This window comes from Pezoporus flaviventris, unplaced genomic scaffold (assembly GCF_033815535.1).
Source record: "Pezoporus flaviventris isolate CSIRO_AGI_PZ_B2104156 unplaced genomic scaffold, CSIRO_AGI_Pfla_v1 ptg000001l, whole genome shotgun sequence".
Taxonomy (NCBI): Eukaryota; Metazoa; Chordata; class Aves; order Psittaciformes; family Psittacidae; genus Pezoporus; species Pezoporus flaviventris.
Window position 1 is genome coordinate 24,040,946 of NW_026892549.1, and position 18,127 is coordinate 24,059,072.

Below are 18,127 nucleotides of genomic sequence, written 5' to 3' on the forward strand. Positions count from 1 at the left end.
CCAAATAATTGCTGGAGTTTAGATATACAAATAAAATGATGTTAGATTTAAATGGGTGTAATGCATCCCTTTCCCAGCCCCAAGGAATATGGAGTTTTACACTCATAAATACATTTTCATTGCTAGAGGGATATGGGATTTGATACACCCTCTCAAAGCAAGAACTGCTTGCAGGATCTTATCTCCACTCGGCCTGAGGGACAAATTAGGCAGGGACTGAACATGGATGTTTTCTAATGGCTAACACCTTCACTATGGGAAATTTCTTCCTTATGACTTACAACAAATTCCCTATTTTTATCTTTAAAAATAATGATTAAAAAAGAAAACCAAAGAAAACTGCTTAAAAAAAGCTATTTGCATCAGAGCCAGCTCATTCTTGTATAATGAGCTCAGAATTGTATTCTTTTTCCAAAATGTAAATTGCCACAATTCAAGAATGTAAATCAAATCATCAGGCTTAACTGAATGGTACAACTGCATTTAAAGTGCACACACAGAGATATAAAGCCTAAGTTCATTCATGTTCCTTCACCCACTTTATATGCACAGTGCAAGTTACAAAATGGCAGGGCTTCTTTAAGGAACTAATCAATGCTGATGAATAAACTTTCTTTCAGTTGAGATAACTGACCCCTCCATTTCCTCTCCTTATATTGCAGATACCTACTTACAGTTTACTTTGTTTCATTTTGTTTTATCAAACCTTTTGAAGAAAAGCCTCAGCTCAGATGAACCGTTCTGAGCAGTTCTGCCTATTACTGAAAATCCAGAATTTAAAATTGCTTCTCCAAGTGTTAACCAAATTCCCCAATCGATCTTCTCTTTCCTCTCAGAATCATTCCTTATTTCTAATTTTTTCTATCACAGAAATCCATTATTGTATCAAAGGGATGTGAAAGTAGAGCTCTCACAATCTCTCTGTTATATAGTAGAACTGCAGATAGCTCCAATTCAGCCCCTGCTAAAATAATAGAAGGTAAATTGCAACACCCACATAATTCCACATGAGCAGAAAACAGAAACTTTGTTTGCTTCATCTGCAAACTTGATGGCATAATTTCATATGGATACAGACAATTAGGTAATCCTTTTGTTTTAAATCTTTCATAGCCCTTCATTGTTTCATTTTCATTGAAAACAGCTGGTAACCTTCATCAATGAAAACCGGGTTTGTTTTATTATTACTTTCTGTTCAACAGGTTTAATATATACGTGAATCATTTAAAAGGCCTGTATAAGTCAAATATATTGACTTTAAAACAAAAGCAAGGCCTTTTGCTTACAGATAGTAAGGTAAAGTACTTGATTTACTGAAAGGCTTAACATATATGACAGTGAAAATCAGCTAAGAAAATGAAAATAAATTGTATTATGCTTCTTGTGAAGAGAGCTGTCAGAGGTAAAAGTCTTTTTACATGATGGCTCTTTTAAAAAATAGATTAAAAAAAAACATTTCTTCAATTAATCTCTATAGCATTTTGGGCCTTGTTTCAGCAGTGACACACATGTAAGGGGGAATAGAGAAAGCCAGAATAAGGGAATGCATTTAGAAGATAAGAGACTCCATTGGCTAGGGAAAAAAGTAAGCCTTTATTGTTATTAAAGACTCTCACACTGCTGTCCCTGTTGCCATCAGTGGACCAACCGTGAAAATCCATATTAAAAATATGCCATTCTCTTTACTAAATGACATGCAGTTCTACATGTAACTCATAAGGCAAATTCTAGACATGTATGGAGAAGACATGTATTTATATTCAGCATGCTACACTTTATTTTGTCATATCCATGTCCTAAACTACCTACATGTAAGCCATGTAAGACAAATTTAATATATATGTAGCTATGCATGTGGTCCAAACAGAAAATTCCACCTTCAAATTAATAACAATACTTGAAAAGTTTTCATCCCAGTAAGATGTCAGATGTCTGGTGTGAGTTGTCATTCAGAGAGGGTTGTCTATGCACACAGCAATGAGGCAATATGTAGCAATGAGGTTATGTTAAACCACATCAAGGGAGGGGATGCTAAGGGACAGGTGTGTTTCTGCCTTCACTACCTAATGGAGATTGGAAATAGTTTTTCAAAATTCTACAAAGATTTTCTTCTTCTGAAGGGTCTGACTGAACTCCCCAGGGACCTGAATGATACATCTACGTCACCCCGCTTTTCTGGGAATGACAACAGGTGCAGCTGCACTGAAACAGCTAACGAAGCATGGCAGAGCACAGCCTTTAACAAACAGGTTTATACCAATAAGAGCTGAGGACCCTGCCACTGCATGTAGACTTCAATCCCACTGTGGCTATAACACTGAAACTCTGAATTAGGATATTTGCATTAAGTCATAAACCCTTCTCCTCGTTGTCCATTGCTTTACAAGCTTTACCCACATTTTAATTAAGACAAACTCTCTGCATGGGAGTAAAATATCACGGCAAGGGAGCTACTCATTTGAACCTGCTCCAAGCTGGTACAAGTAGGAACACCTGATGCAGGTAGCAGAATCAGACCCATATGCTTTTTATACCAATTTCTGGCTTTTAATCCTATTAAGAACACTAATGTAATGTTCCAACCCCCATGGCAGAGGGGTTGGAGCTAGATGATCTTAAGGTCATTTTCAACTCTAACCATTCTATGAGTCTTTTCAGAAAAGAGTGAATAACAGGTTTTTTTGAGTTTTTTTTCATCTTAGCAATTACATCCTCACTCTAGGCCAGTGTCTTCTATTATGATTGCTTAAAGACCATTTGAATTAGAGTTCCAAAGAATAATATAACCCTGTGTGTGAAACTGAATCATAGAATACCAGGTTGTGAGGGGACCCCAAGGATCATCCAGTCCAACCTTTCTTGGCACAGTCTAGACAAGATGGCCAGCATCCTGCCCAGCTGAATCTTACAAGTGTCCAATGTTGAGGAATCCACCACTTCCCTGGGGAGATTATTCCAATGGCTCATTGTCCTCAGACATTTTCCACTTGTGTCCAACCAGACTCTCCCCAGGAGTAACTTGTACCCATTACCCCTCATCTTTTCCATGTAACTCCTTGTAAAAAGGGAATCTCTATCTTCTCTGTTGGCCCCCTTTAAATACTGGAACATGGTGATAAGTTCTCCCCTGAGCCTTCTTTTCTCAAGGCTGAATAAACCCAGTTCTCTCAGCCTTTTCTCATAGGTCGGGCTTCCCAGTCCTTTGATGATCTTTGTGGCCCTTCTCAGGACCCTCTCCAGCCTGTCCACATCTTTTTTGCAGAGTGGGGACCAAACCTGAACACAGTATTCCAGGTGTGGCCATACAAGCACAGAGAACAGTGGGATAATGGCATCTTTATCCCTGCTGGTGATGCCCTTGTTGATGTAACCCAGCATCCTGCTGGCTTTCTTTGCTGCAGCAGCACACTGCTCACCTATACTGAGCTTGTTGTCAAAATATACCTAGAGATTCTATATACTTGCTTTCTGCTTGCTATTGCATGATTAATCACTGACTCCTTCTGTTGTTTTCCCCCACAAGATTTCCATACATCATATTTGAAAATAGTATTTTGCTCTGCTCATACTTGACAAAAAAATTAATGCACCTGTCTCGATGATTTTTGTTGTGTCCTCTTTCCTAATGAGCATTTTTCATGTTAAAATGGGTCTATTGTAAAAAATACTATATTTGCTAGTGTCTCCAGAGTCTCGCTCTGTAGACATGTAAGGGAGAAAACACAATGAATATAGGTAAATTGCAAAGAATCTGGTCACAAAAATGCCATGTTCCTGGTAGATCTGTCCTCAGAGTAAAACTTCTTTGGCACGAAACTAGCATAGCACGCCTACATTACTTTCTATCCCTTCCAGATTTCTGGGCAGGAACAGCAAGTTCCTTGGGTGGATGGTCTATTTTCCAGCTTTTTCACTCTCTAGCTCGAGATGTGATTTGTGAGCAAACCCCTGTATTTCAAGGTGCTACAGAACTGTAGGGGTGGAAAATGCCAGTTCACATTTTTTCTTGATAGTCTGCCACCATGGAAACCTGTAACACCCTAGAGTTACCAAGTAAGTTACCAGCTAACTGTTGGGTAAACTTCCAGCAAAACCAGGTAGTTTGTTGGGTTTTTTTCTCAGTTCAGCTTCCTTCACTGTTCAGCTAAACACTAGACTCACACTTTTTCTTAGGGACCTCAGCAACCCACTCCAACAATATGCAGTGTCTGTGTGGGCACCTGTATGGGCTGTCAGTGCTAGTGCTGGTCTCCACAGGAACCCACAGTTCCCTTCTGACAAATGGGAAGGGCTCAAACATTAGGAAACAGCACAGAAAGAAGCAGCAAGCAGGGGAGATGGCCCACAAGCAATGGTGTTTGACACGATTAACATGAAATTTCCCTGGCTAATCTTTTAGACTTCAGACTACATCCCCTGTATACCATGTTAGAAGCGTCAAGTACTTTGTAAAAGCTAGGCTTTTGCTCCATTTTCTCTGGGATAAGGAATGGTAGGGAGAGTTATATTTTCATTGATACTGCCTATCTCACAAATACGTTTAACTACTAACTATAACCTTGCTTTGCAAAATGCATCTTCTTCTTGTCACTTAGGAATTGTTCTTTGATATGAAGGAAAGAAGAGATGGGAGGGGTGCCTAAGATTCCATCCCCAAAAAATGTTGCACTACAAAATGTATTTTCCTCTACCAAAGGAGGGGATTACAAGAATTTTGTTGTGCAAAAATCTGTCTGAAGCAGAATTTCTGTGCTACAGGAAGGTCATCACAAATGTAGACATTGAATGCAATCAAAAGAGGTTTTGATGGAAGAGAGGAAGACACTGTTTGCAGAATAGCACTGTTGCTTATTTTGACAAGTGAAATCCTACCTTGCTGTATTGCCCTTTGGAAAAGGTTGGCTATGCCTTAAGTTTTTGCTCACCAGAGTATCTAACCCCTAAATCACAACAGCTCTGTCCTGCCCTGACCCTTTGCAAGCACTGTTATGCTCAGTTATCAGAAAATTTTAAGGAAAGGGAAGGGAGGGGAAAGGACATGAAGCTGAACACCAGGAAGGTCAGAAGCAGGGAGGGAAGGGGTAGAATATTTCGACCCTGGTTTTCAAATGGCCATAAGCCTGTGTGGGCCTGCCTGGAAAAACACCTATTTGCATGCAGATGGAAGAATTTTAAGTGGATAATTTTGCCTCCAAAATTGAATCTGTTTTCACCATCATGATTCCACGCAGTCTTTTGTCCTTCTGTTAGATGCAAAAAGAGATAAGCAACAGCAGTTATCCCTGTAGCAAGTTGGGGACATCATTTATTTCTGTCTCAAGTAAATACCCACTCATAGTAATTTTTAAATTTTGAAAAGTTCTATAACAGCAATGGTATAGTATAAATTTATATGCACACAAACACACATTGTTTGTGGGTGGAGAGGCCATGTAAGTATCTGATGTTCATCTTACAGCTGAAAACCAGATTACCAAAAATAATATTGAGATGCCAGATATTTTCTTCCACTGCACCATATAACAAGAAAGGAAAAGAAGATCTGGTGGAAGGAGCCTGCTGTTAAGGGAGTCAGGAGAACAGAAAAACTGAGCTACTTCCTTTTCTGACAGCCCAATGACATGGTGCCAGGCTCTGGTGGCTCATGGCCCAGGACTGTTTGAGAACAGATGGAATATACCATGTTCCATTCTGAAATTAGGGCAAGTAAGGGAAAAGAAAAGCAAAAGGAAATGAAGCTCAGATCAGTACTTCCTGACCTGCACTTCCTCCACAGTGCTTGATCCAGAGCTTTTTGAAGTCTACAGAGAGAGCTCTGCTGCTTTCAAATAAATTTGATTCAGAGCCTGAAGGAAGAGGAAAAAACGTGTGGTATGGCAGAAAGCTCACATCATGGCTCTCTGGAGGTGGACAGAACTTTGCCGAGAGCCATGTGTGTTTATCAAATGTTTCCCTTCCTTGGATTGCCCTTGAGACATGTTCCATACAGCAGGACCCAGTGAAAAGATTTAAAATATGGTTTCATTTGCATATACTTGACAGAGAACATAAATGTTCTTTCAGAAGATTTGTGAGTCAAATAATGCTTTTCCTCCCCCTATCTGGAACAAAAGAATATTTCCACTTTTTTCCCAGAAAAATGTTCCTGCAAGAACATTGTATTAACTCTGTATATTACTTGAAAATTTTCAGTGATGCCTTTTTGTTTTTACTGAACACAGTTACTACATTCAACATTTCTTTGGTCTTTTAAGACTGGTCTTGCCCCCTACAACCACTTCCAGTATCTCCACAGATGCACATTCATTTCAGTGTTCTGTAACTGGAAAGCATTTCATTTTTCCCTCTAACAGCAATTTATTTTGATGTATTCAAAATGTCCATCAAACTCTGCAACTACAGTCATTATAAAAGACCCCAAAATTTATGTGCCTTCATTCTGAAAGAATTCTCTCAAAAAAAAGGAAAAAAAAAAAAAAGGAAAAAAGAAAAAGAAATCTGCCATTCATACTACCTCTTAGTCCAGTTTTATGTGTATCAGATGGTTAAAATAGCTTTCTGGAGCTTCATACATCATTCTGTCTGGAAAATAATCACACAATACTCCCATTCCTCTCTCTCCCAAAATAACCACATAACCTTCATAAAATACTCTGAAATAATAAATTATACATAGAAGATATTATGTATTCAAATATCCCATGTTCTTTGTTGAGCAAGCTAGTAAGTGTGACATAGTGTGAGCATTTAGCTTATGATGGTTCCAGAGGACTCCATGCTGCCTGCTCTGTCTCACAAAATACAGGGTCAAGGCCAATAAAAGATGAAGAAAATTTAAATTCAGGATGCATGTAAGTACTTGCAATGAAAGCTGAGCCAAGGTCCTAAAACCTATAGCCTTCTGTTTGACAAAATGATTAGAGGAGGTTTCAGTGTTCAGTTGTGAGAAACTCCTTCACTGCTTAAGCTGAACACAATGCAACAAACAAACCAAGCAGCATATATGCACGTGATAACACATTCAGTGGAACAAGAGCTGAGCAGACAGAACAGCTCACTTGGTGTTCCTGCACAGACACACATTTGAAATGGTAGATGGACAGGCAGCAATGGCTTTAGAAGGGTCCAACAGGCTAAAGAAGAAGTTAAAATGCCATATTTTAAAATGTGACAAACAAAAAAGCTTGATCAAATCTGCTGGTATGGTCTGCTTGCAGATGAAGTTGAAGTTTGGGCAAGGGGAAATCAAATGCCTCCAAGGCTACCAGTGAAGCAAAAAATTACATTAGCTTTACAGCCTGAAGCATATTTGTTAGTATTTAACAAACTATGTGCTTCATTTAAATACCGTTGCTGGTAGCCAAATAAATTAAAATCACCTCGTTAGGCTTTACATCAGTGAAGTTAAAAAATTTAGAGGCTTTTCTTACCTTCTGTCTAGGTGTCTTTCCACTTGTACAGTCAGTGCCAATAGGGACCTATGTCACAGAGGCCTTTCTCCATGTCATTTGTCTCTAGGCATCCTGAACCTGGGTGGTTATAAGGAAAGAGAAGGCACACATACAATCTCAAAATATTGCCACAGTTCCACAATCAAAAATACAATATCACTGTAATATACAAAATGGAATGACTGAAGCATTTGCAGCTCTGAGGGCCCCCTTGCTGCCCTCTGATAAAGACAATGAAACAAGCATAACCAAACATAAAGAACTGATTGTATTTCACTACCATGCTGCACTAAATACAGGTATAACCCTGCATAGGGGAAACAGGGAGGAGGTGGACAACCAGCTTCTGCTCTTCACTTCTCCACCTCTCTTATAAGGTAACTTTGGGAGAGTTGTTTCATTTCATGTGCTTTAGCTAACATGTTTGTAACATGGAGATAGACACTCCAAGCCCAGATTCAGACTAATTTTCCCCTAAATACCCTTGCAAAGTATTTTTTCTGGTAAACATTTCTGAAGATCTACAGGCAGGCAGTAGGAAACGTACAAAAGCTGAGGTAGAAATTAGGCTGTCTGAATTTAAGCCTTTAGCCTCTTTTCTAAAGTCTTCAATTCATGGAAAAGAAAAACACAGTATGAATCACATATAAGTACATATAACCAGAGTTAGGGTGTCAGCCTTGTATGCCCTACTCACCTGTTTCTATCATGATGGATAGGAAACAAAGACAATATGGAGCACTTGCTAAGTATTTGAAACACTAGACTCACTCTATTGAAGAAATCATGATAGAAGGAAATCCAAATTAATTTTTCTTATAAATGCTTAATTCTCTGTGGAAGGCAGTTTGGGGAAACCAGCACCCTTGCAAAATTGCACTGTGAAATAGGCATGTCAGAAAAAAAAAAAATATGACATTTTCTGGGTAAAGCACATGGGATTTTTAATTCAAAGTGTTATTTTGAGACCAGGTTTAGCACATCCAATTAAAAAAAGTATTTAGTGATGAATAAAAAGTTTTATTTAATCAAAAAATCTTTCTCTCCTCACTCCCTAGGATTTCTCTTTTCCATGGAACCAGAAACATTTTTGGTTCAGGTCACCCAATAGCATCTAGAATAATTTACTCAGCCCTGCTTAGGGAATATTTGAAAACTGCAGAAAATTTCTCCAACTGTACTGCAGAGAAAAAGAAAGAAAAAGGATGATGACAACGATTGCATAACTCATCGTATGTAACTAGTACCAATATGTTTCAACATTTCTGAAAATATTTAAGATTTGCTATTCCTAAGTGCCAATTTCCTGTTGAAACTAACAGGACCATTTGCATACATCTGATTAAATGTCTTCCTAAAGGCTTTGCCAAGTCAAGATACATGAAGTAAATAAGAGAAAACTGTTGAATAACTTGACAGTTATCACAAAATCCTTTGAATAAATTACATGAACACTTTTACCTATTACTGCCCTTTTGGCATGGAAGTTTCTACTTAAAACAGTTGCTCCTCTTTAATGACCTGACTTGTGATGATGACTGATATCTCCTGTCTCTGCACCTTGGCATTCCTTAAAGTGGTGATAATCACTTAAAAGGCCCTGCTCAGTCTGACACCAAGCCAATAGTGAGAAATAAGGAAAATACAGACTTCCACCATCAGCAGCAAAAGCAGTCAGGTAAAGCTACATGTAAAAGATGCTTTGAAGTAACAAACAACAGTAGGAATAAATTAACAAACCATATGTCAGCCATCACAAGTAAGTTCAGGCACCATTGTTAACTTCTTGCTAGTTTACTGGTCCAAATGCGTGCAGTTATTTCTCGTCAGAGGAAGAGCCAGATGCTTGTTAGGGTGTTTGTGTTTCTGACACTGTGCTCCACTTGTTCCACTGTGGAAGCCTTTTGTAAATGGATGGCCACCAAATGTATCAATCTTTTCATATCACTGTAATGTAGAATGAAGTTCATTATGATTTGAATTAGGCACATAAAATTCATTGTGTTTAATCTGATTTGGCTCATCATATGCTGCCAAGGTCAAGAAAGGCAAATTATAAAATGTGATCTTGGAGATACCAATAACATATTGATCCCTCTCTTTTTCATTTTACTTCAGACTTATGAAGTGTAATAGAGATATTGAAACAGTCACATTTCTATTAAATGTAACACTTCCCACAGCATATTTCATTTTCAATTGCAATTTTCTACCTCACATGCTATTTGGTGATTCTAAACTGTTCAAAACCAAAGCACCTGTATAACCAGCACCATTTCAGCAGAATTCCATTAATATGTTACACAAATATTGATTTTGAATGATGTTAGTCAGTTCTCCAGAATATCATGTTTAGAACTAAGCATGTATGAAAAACTAAGCATGCCCTAGCAGTGTATACTCAAACTAAAGAAAAACTTGCACTTAGTCAACTGTGAAATCTGTTTTCTCTTCACTGCTTATGAGGAAAAGAGACAAAGACATGGAAGAAGCACTATGGATGCTTAGTTTGGTAGGAAGTAACTCATCTCCATGTTCTTCAAGGAGTGCCAGCCAAGCTGTCCCCCAAGGATTATAATTTCATGAAATTGCTGGAAATTGCAGTTTAGACCACATTGTTCTTTTATCCCCTATCACTCCCACCCTGACAATTTTGCTGTGGAGCTTTGCAAAAATGTGTCCAAAAGCAACAAGTCCTGGCCTTTCCTCTTTGCCAAGTCAATGATGTAAAAACATTCCAGATTCTGGTCTCTGCTTTGCCCATAGGATGCAGCATTTAGGCAGCATATATGGGAATGAATAAATCAGAGCTGTTCCCTCTACATTCACATTTGCAGCACTCCCTTCCCATTTTGTAGAGATGCCCGTCACCCCAGTTTCTACCCTGGTTTGAAGCAAGACTGGGTTTGCAGGAGTACTGATATCCGTAAGAGATGCTATAGGCCCACCTTTTCTCTGTCGCCACAAATAAATGCAATTAAGGTACATCGTAGTTTTCCTACATCAGTACTAGTTCTTCCTAAACTTGTTATCTGTTTTCAACAGCCACCTTTTCTTCAGTGAGAAGAGCTTCTCACTCTGTGCGTAGCTCCAAAACAAGATTTCAAAAGAGGAAAGGTGACTCCCTAGCTAAGTATGTGACAACAGGGAAAAAAAAGTCTTCTGAACCACTTTCTGCTTATCATTACATGCATCACACAGATGAAACCAACAGTTCTGGATAATTTTAACCAGAGAAAGTATGCATGTTGCTTCAAGTCTAGGGTGGGAAAAGTTGGATCTGCGTTGCTCCAATCTGCCTTCAAGATGGCAACAAGAAAATCATTATCCCTATCAACACCTGAGAGCAGAGCTCTGAGCTAGGATCTGTAGGCTGACTTTAACTGGGCTGCCCACCCTAAGCCCTCTGGAGGACTCTGCTCACCAGCAGAGCCCTTGCAGCTTCCCTTTCTCCATCTATTGGCCATGGGCTCTGGTTCCAGATGCATGCCAAGATGCAGAACCTTTCAGTGTCTCCATCAGAAACTACCTGGACCCCACCTGGCCAAAGACTGTGCACACTAGAGAGGAAAAAAGGAAAAGAAAAAGGAAAAACACAGGAGGGCAAAAAGAGGAAAAATACAAAAAGAAGGAAAGGAAAAATGAAAAGGGAACGTAAGAAATAAAAATAGAAAAAGAAAAAAAAAGAGAAAAGAGAAAAATAAAAAAGGAAAAATAGGAAAAAAAAAGGAAAAACAAACCGGGGGAGGGGGAAAATAAGTGGATAGGGGAAAAAAAGAGAAAATAAAAAAGGGAGAGAGGAAGATAGCAACAAAAAAAAGACCAAAATCCTTTTAAACACAGGAAAACAGAGTTTAACTGAGGAGATCAGAAAGCAGGATCATAATAAAAAAGAAATTAAAAAAAAAATAAAATGCCGTTTATTTCTCCCAGCATATGTAAACAAAGATAATTTCCTCTATGGTCCCAAAAAGACAGATAAAGCTATCCTCAGTGGTTCCCTGAGTAAAAGGGCAGCTGTACCACAGGGCAACTACAGTTGAGAAAGCCTTTCATACTGAAATGTGTATGGTCAGCAGAACATAAGCATTAACTTATTTCCTGTCTTATTTTCATCTTTCATTTCAGTGTTCTGAATTACTCATCCTGGTCACATTTAACTTTTTTTTTTAATTCTTTATATAATGTTAAGTCTTTATATAATCTAAGAAAGTTCAGGGCTCTGAAGCAGCAATCGCCCAAAGCATATATATCAACATAGGCTCCTTGAAGTGCAAAATAAACTTTTACCAAATGCAGTTACCATTCAGCACCACCAGAACTGCAGATACATTTGTGCAGGAAGGAATACAGTGTAGGCTCTGTGGTGCCCTCAGGATGAGAGTGTGTTCTGTGGAGGCAGAGGGAAGTGTAACACATAAAGAGCAGTGGGTGGATTCAATTTCCTTGCGGACAGCTGAGATGCAGATAGAGGCAGCTGCCGGCTCAGAGGAAACTTCCTTCAAACCTATGGGTCTGAGCATCAAAGCCAGGCCAAGACTGCTGTGACAGCCACACCACCCAGAGATGTACAGCACCACAGCGTGCACAGCACAGCTCACTTTCATAGAATAGTTTAGGTTGAAAGGGACTTTAAAGATCATTTATTTCCACCCCCCTGCCATGGGCAGGGACACCTTCCACTAAACCAGTTTGCTCAAAAGCTCCATCCAAACTGGCCTTGAACACTTCCATGGATGGGACTTCCACAACCTATCTGGGCAACCTGTGCCACTGTCTCACCACCCTCGCAGGAAAGAATTACTTCCTTATCTCTAATCTAAATCTACCCCCTTTCAGTTTAAAGCCATTCTCCCTTGTCCAATCACTACACACCCTTGTAAAAAGCCCCTCTCCAGATTTCTTGTAAGTCCCTTTAGGTATTGGAAGGCTGATCTAAGGTCTCCCTGGGCCTTCTCTTCTCCACAAGCCCAACTCTCTCAGCCTGTCTTCATAGGAGAGGTGCACCAGCACTCTGAGCTTCTCTGTAGCCCTCCACTGGACTTACTCAAGCAGGTCCGTGTTCTGCTTGTTTTGAGGCCCCCAGAGCTGAAAACAGTACCACAGGTTGGATCTCACGAGAGTAGAATCATCCCCCTTTTGCTCCTTTTGATGCAGCCCAGCATACAGTTGGCTTTCTGGGCTGCGAGTACACACTGTTGACTCGTGCTGAGCTTGTCATCAACCAGCATCCCCAAGTCCTTTTCCTCATAGCTGCTCTGAATCCATTCTCCGCCCATCCTGTAGCTGTGCCTGGGATTTCCCTGACCTAGGTGCAGGACCTTGCACTGGCCTTGTTGAACTTCATGTGGTTTGCATGTGCCCACCTCTCAAGCATGTCAAGGTCTCTCTGGATGACAACACTTCCCTCCAGTGTGTCAACCACACCACACAGCTTAGTGTCATCCCCAGACTTGCTGAGGGTGCACTCAATCCCACTGTCCTTGTTGCTGAAAAAAGTGCCAGTCCCAACACTGACCCCTCAGGAACACCACTCATCTCCCATGAGATGAGACTGACTGTCCTGTAGTTCCCTGGATCCTCCCGTTTTCCTTTTTTAAAAATGGGGGGTATGTTTCATTTTTTCCAGTTAGTGGGAACTTCACTGGACTGTCACAGCTTAGTGTCCACTTCATCTGCCAGTTCCCTTCAGGACCTGCGGTTGCATCTCATTAGGTGTCATGCATTCGTGCACCTTCAGGTTTCTTGAATAGTCTCAAACCTGATCTCCTACAGCAGGTGGTTCTTCATTCTTCCAGTCCTCGCCTTTGCCTTCTGTGACTTGGGCTGGGTAGATTCCAGCTGCATCTTCCACTGCAAGATATTAGTTTCATAAAAATCACAGGGATGCTTCTCTCTGATTTTGGAAGTAATCCCCACTGACTTTGTAAATGCGTTTCATAGAACTATTGCAAATTTGACCAAAGGGGCTGGGGAAGTCTGTGCAGGGTCTGAAACTAACAAGGCAGTTTGCAGTCCATGACCTTTATCTGTTAAAGATCGTACTAAGGTCTTTACTTTAGGTAGCAAAGACACATGGCTGGGAGGAGAGGCAGCTTAAGCTGTATGCCAGAACACTTCAACACTTGGAAAAAAAATTGTTTACCCCTACATTGTTTTAAAGGTTTGAAAGTCTTCAGTGCTGAATGGGATTATCTCTTTATCTGTTTTACAGATTTGTACAAGCCAAACTAAATATATAAATTTCATTCCAGGGGAAAAAATATTATATGCCTCGGGGGAAAAAAACAAAACGAGTGTGTTTACCTTAACTTTGCAATTTGAAAAGCAATCTTGAGAGATTAAAAGCATGTGAAACAGGAAGTGTGCCCTTTAAATACCAACTTCTAATTGCAGTGATGTGAATATATAAATCTAATTACGCACATTTAAGGATTAGGTGTTTTATTAAAACTGCCTTGATGTAAATTGCAAAATCAGTTCTTTTATTAAGACCGATCATTGATTCCCGTTCTCACATTTATTAATAATAACTGACAAAATATCAGAGACTTACCATTTCTATAAGCACTGCAGTGATGGCTTTGCAGTACAGCGAGATTGGATACCCTTGTTCTCAGCTCCAGCATACCTGTGGTATTACATTAATGCAGTCCATGACAGGACTAAAAAAGACCTTAATTTCAGCAGCATAGCATAATGTCTCTTTAAGTCTTAAATGGCAAGATATAGTTCAATTAGATGAGATTTCCAATAATTTTGCCCTTCTTTCTAAACTGGTCCACACATCTTTATTGCAGATAATTACAGCCCATTCTTCAGTTGACCAAGATGAGGGCCTGCATCTGACAACTAACAAGAATAGCCCTGTTGGTTTTGGCTGAGCACACCTCAGCACACAGGCACACCTGCACCCCACTGCCCTCTAAACTCAGCAGACAGCACTTGTGCCAAGTAGCCACCCTTTGCTGAGCTCACCATTCGTGCTTCAGCTTGCAGAAAGGCAGCAAAGCTTCAGTGGACAGAGCAACTACTGCTACAATTGCTGTAAACATACTGTATCATGTTTGTCTAGTTTCTTCTCTGAATTTGACTTCAGCATCCAGTCACTGATCCTTATTACACCTTTCTCACAAGATCAAATCACTCTTAATGTTACTATTTCCTTCTCTGAAGACATCAATGCACAATATAGTTCATGCAGAGCAAGGAAGACACCTTATCATTTAGGCCAGTCAGTTACAGGACTATGCACATTATTTGCCTTCCAAAAAAAAGCCCAAAGCATGTGGATCAAAATCTGACCATGAATTCTCTTTCCCAGCTGAGTTGTGAGATATCTGTGCCAAGAAACGTTTGAAAAATTGTTTCTTTCCCAGCACTTACTACTGCACCTCTCCATTTCCTTCATGTGAAAACCAATACTTTCGCTCCAAATGTCTTCTTTTCGTTTTCCAGAACAAGACAAACTGCAGCTCTCTAATGAGAACACACTTCTCGCATGTATGTAGACCCAGACAGCAGCGACATTTTGTAGACTGTTGGCAACATTGTAAATTTTTGCAACTTTAAAATGATACTAAGAATAATGAAGTCCATGTAAAAGCCCCAGTACTAGACTGAAGAGAGCGCATGATAATTTAAGCTTTTAATGTGTAGAACCTGTACATGCCAGAAGAAACATACTCTAAAATATCACAAGTAAAATGGCAGGGAACATAAACCTACTACTTACTGTACTTAAATTTTCAATTTGTAAGGCCTGTTACAGTTATTCAGGACTAGCTTTTGGATTCTGAACATTTTCTCTCTGGAAATACTGAATAAAGGTAAAGTAATCAAGCTGAAGAAATATCTTGCATGAGAACAAGATTAAACACACATACTATAATGAGGGGGGGAATATAACATTAAAGAAAAAGACTGTGTTTATTTCGTGTTTGGATGGAAAAATCAGGTCCATCTTAATTCAATCTAAACCATTTTGCTTATATCAGAAGGTTTAAGGGCAACCTTTCTAAAAGTTAAAAGAAAAAGATTTCACAGACTGTTAAGCTTCATCTTCTGAATATCTTTTCCAGAACACCACATTAGTGAAATCCTCAACTTTCACTTGATTAATTACTGGTCATATTTCAAGTACCCATGCATAATACTTTGACTCAAAGGTGCACAATACAGTTCTACAATCACTCAAATGAACAATTCATCTTTTGCAGAAAAATTCGATTTTATACAGGGGTACTCATTCCTACACTTACATGTGGACACAATCAGAGCCCACATGAAAAAAGTAGAGGAAAACTGAAACAAGTCTTATTGTTGACTCTTTTTAACAGCTGATCTACAGATGCAGATACCATGTATATTTCTAAACAGGAAAAATCGTACCAAGATGATGCACCGATGGTCTTGGTGTGGGGTTTCCTCTTCATAACACAGGAATAGAAAATGATTAAAAGAAATGGACAAAAGACTAGAATCAAGACTGGAAACATGAAACATGCAAAGTCCTAGTTTCTGCTAAGGAACAAAGTTCCATGCAAAACGCAGGGTTTACCTCTCAAACTGCAAGTCATTAACACCCTAGTAGGCAACTGTAACTATAGCACTCATATATCAATGGACCAGCAAAAGATAAAGACCAGGTAGAACATGCAGGCACAATACTGAGACACATACACACACCACCACCACCACCACCACCACCCCTCCTCCCCCCCAGGAACTTACATACCCTTCCCAGAGTTTCAGAGCCTTTAGCTCAAAACTTGCTGTGGATAAAGGAGCAGTTCTAAGTCAAGAAAGTAAAAGCTGTATTTATATTTCTGCATTATCTTGAAATCTGCAGTGACTTCCAGGCAAAATGAACATGAGCATTTGCAAGTCTCCCTTCCTGCTGTGGCTTCTGCTCCATTCCTGAACCTGTGCATGGGTGTCCATGGTAGGTGGCCTGCTGCAAAAGGGAGGTGGAGATGTCTTGTCCCCCATCGACAAGAGGGAACGGGCTCACTGACAGCTACAGGTATAGTGTTTCATGGGAGAAAAACTCAATTGCCTTTAAGATCCTTAACTTTGTAGTAATTTCAAGGGTATGGCAGAACAGGACAGGGTTTTACAAGGAGATCATTATTTGGAGGTTTTGGTACTCTTTAGGAGAGGAACAGTTTGATTCTTTCTGGTCTTTCTTTTATATCAGCAGATTGGAAATAAAAATAACTGAAATTGCAGATGTCAGATCAGAAGTGGAAGATCATTTCGACTAGGCCAGAATTCCAGGCCAACAGTACCTCTGAAATAACGTGCTAGAGTTCATTAATTAAAATACCTGAGACAAGAAAAAAACCAACAGCTCAGCTTATCTCACAGTTTATTTTTAAAACACTGTACTGACCAAATTCCTTCCTGCATCATACAGAGGGCAGAAAATGTCCTATAAATTAGTGCAGCACCAAAGAAGTCAGCTCATATTAATAGGACATACCACCTTTACACACATCTGAGTTCACTGCTTGGCCCACTAAGCATCCTATGCCTTAAAAAGACACCTGGCTGCTGGAGGTCAGCTTTGGCTTATGTTTGCTCCTCTAGTCTTGTGGCAAGACGGTCTATTTGAATCCAGATGACAGACGAGAACATTGCTGCTGTGTTCTCCCATTCCTATTGGTGATACTCAGGCCCCTCTGAGACAAAATGCCATTAAATATACTTAGTGGATCACTGGCAACCTTTATTGCAACAAAGACGAGTCCGGTAGAGAAAAATCTAGAATACAGCTTTGCTCCATGTACAGCTGTAAAAGAGATTTCAGTGGAAGGTCTTTTAAGGCACCTCACAGCACATACCTTTAGGCCCTCAGTGACAATGGCACCCTGTGAAGCAAGAGGCATCTCCATAGCCTAGGGTCAGGGTTTGCTCACAGCAGCCTGTGGCTGAAAGCAGCCAGGGTCAGCAATTTCACACAGCTCCCACTCTATGAAGTTCCCTTTGCCTTTCTCCTGACCTTCAGATGAGTGCACAGCCACCATGTTGACATACCTCTAATTTAAATTCCTACCCAAACTGATTATGGCATTCTCACTTCACTGCCCTTGAATGCAGCTGAATTAAGACACCAGGGTAATAAATGGGCTTCCATATTAACAGTGATGTATCTCCCCATTTCACAAAGCCAATGTAAGACTAATTTTCATGTGGAAGTCATACTGTTACTAGATTTCACTGCTATTAGGAATCAGTTAAACATTAATTAATAGTCATTTAAACTTTTACTACAACATGTTTAGTGAAAAATTCTCCATTGCCAGAATAGTAATTGGCTTTCTAATTTTCACAGATCCCTTAAAAATGATCTTTTCTATCTGCATGCCCCATTGCTCCACCATTTTAATATACAGTTCATTTGGTAATCATGTACAGATAGGCAGACAGCTAATCTATTTCTGACACTTTGTTTTAAAATCCTATTTAATACAATCACTTCCTAAGAGAACCAAGAATTTTGCAGGAGAAAAAAATGTGAATGGAAGCATTTGTCAACCTTAAAAGAAATACAAGAAAAGACTGATAATATTCAGAAGCTCACTGACATTCCAATAGAAGTAGTCATTTCCAAGCACTCTCTCCAGGATTGAAAATGTAATGGAAAATTTAAGTCTGCTGTTCCTTGCTTCATG